This window comes from Natrix helvetica (genome assembly GCF_964273705.1).
Source record: "Natrix helvetica genome assembly, chromosome: 13".
Taxonomy (NCBI): Eukaryota; Metazoa; Chordata; class Lepidosauria; order Squamata; family Natricidae; genus Natrix; species Natrix helvetica.
In genome coordinates, this window is record NC_138557.1 from 10,025,931 (window position 1) to 10,027,996 (window position 2,066).

Consider the following 2,066-nt stretch of genomic DNA (forward strand, 5'->3'; position numbering starts at 1 on the left):
TTTCTGGAGGCAAGCTGTTCCACCGATTAATAAGTCCTCACGGTTAGGAAGTTTCTCCTCAATTCCAGGTTGCTTCTCTCCTTGATTACTTTCCATCCATTGTTTCTTGTTCTGCCCTCCAATGCTTTGGAAAATATCAGACTCCTTGCAGATGTTCTCAAGAGGCCTGGACTCCTGGCCCGAGTAACAACTGGACCCAACATCTGGTACACATTCCTCCCCAAGAGATACGAGGAAGAAAAAGTCTTCCGCAGCTGCCAAGTAGGTTTCTGGGTGAAATGTAAGCTTCAAAAATGTGAATGTTTTGTTCAACGCTACTCCAAAATGCCGGAATTTGTCTGTTTATGAAGAGCTTTTGGATATAACACTGTGTATATATACAGCGTGTGTGCTTTTGTGTGTATAAGAGGTGGTTATGCATTCTTGGATGGACATCCTGTATAAGTTAAACAAAATCTGTCCACACTTTATTTTGATTTAGTATGGAAACAGGGAGATCAAATATGATTCCATTTGGTCTGTTTGATTTGTTGATTAAAAACCATCTGTCGTGATTTATATAAATATGATTTTAGTCTCAGTTCACTTATTTTCAGTTACTGTACCGTATTACTCTATTTCATTTTTTTCTTCTTAACTTCACCCCTCCCCTTTTCTTCATTTTTCTTCTTTTTAGATGTATCGTTTAGCTTTCTTCCAGCATACATTGTACATGTTTTCCCCAAAATAAGACAGGGTCTTATTTATTTTTTTGACCCTCGAAATAAGCGCTTGGCCTTATTTTCAGGGAACTTATTATTTTGGAGGTGCAGGAGGCCCCCTTAACCTTGGCCCACAGCCCATGGATCACCTGATCCAGAGATCCAATATTGATTTACAATGGAGTCAGTTTACCTTCTCTGTGATGGGCCCGACCCTCTGGAACGACCTCCCCCCCGATATCAGAATAACCACCGATCTCTGCTCCTTCCGTAAAAAGCTTAAAACCCACCTGTTCAATTTAGCTGGCCTGGCCTAATCGCAGTTTAGTCCCTCAAGTCTGTATTTTAAATTTTTAGGGGTGGGTTTTTAGGTTGTTTTTAATTTTTATCACTTTGTACAGCCTTTTGTTTAATTCGATTTTATGGGAATTTAAGGGTATTTATTTTGTATATGGTTTTTTATTGAGATGTCTGTACACCGCCCGAGTCCCTTCGGGGAGAGGGGGAGGTCTATAAATCTAATAAAACATAAACTTAACCTCTCCAATCTTGCAAGTCTCAATGTATAATTTTTCTTCCACTTTATCCCTAAAGATTTATCTTGGAAGCTGGACACTGTTTTCCCTCCCTTCTCTCTTATACCAGACAGTCAATCTAGAGTTTCTTTCTCATTCTCTTGAGTTTTTTCCCCATCGATTACTACATGACAGTATTTCCTCTCTGTATTTATAACGAACTATACTTGTAAGGAAGAAGGGGAAGAGCCACTTGTCAAAGCAACTGTCAGACAAGAGTGGTCTGAGTCTCGGGACAGAAAAGTAAGTTGAGAAAACGTCTCCGATTTTAACTCCCCCCCCTAGTTCTCTCTCTCTCTATTAAATTGTTTATTTATCTAGTTATTAAATTTATTTGCCAGCCATCATGCCTCCAGTTGACTTTTCAGGATAAAAACAAGGAGGAAAGAGGCACACTCAAGAGTTTCAAGATTCTGTAACTCTATAATAAAAGTGTCAACTCGCAAAGCATCCCTGGCTGGTCTTGGGTTGCCATAGGGGAAACGGGGTCATAAATTGGGCTGTAAATTACGTGGGGTCAGAGCTGGCTTCACTTGGCCTTATTTTCGGGGAGCTTATTATTTTTGAGGTGCAGGAGGCCCCTTAACCTCGGCCTGCAACCCACGGATCTGCTGATCCAAGAGGGCCGGAGGTTCTGTCTCTGTTTCTGGCGCACTCTTGCCAGCCCTTGCGTCCCTGGGCCTGTCACTCTTTTTTGCGGCCGCCACTAAGAGAAAGTAGCTAGGGTTTGAGGTAGCGGCCCCTGCGAGGCCATTACGCATGGATGGCAGGTGCATGTGGGGGGCATGTT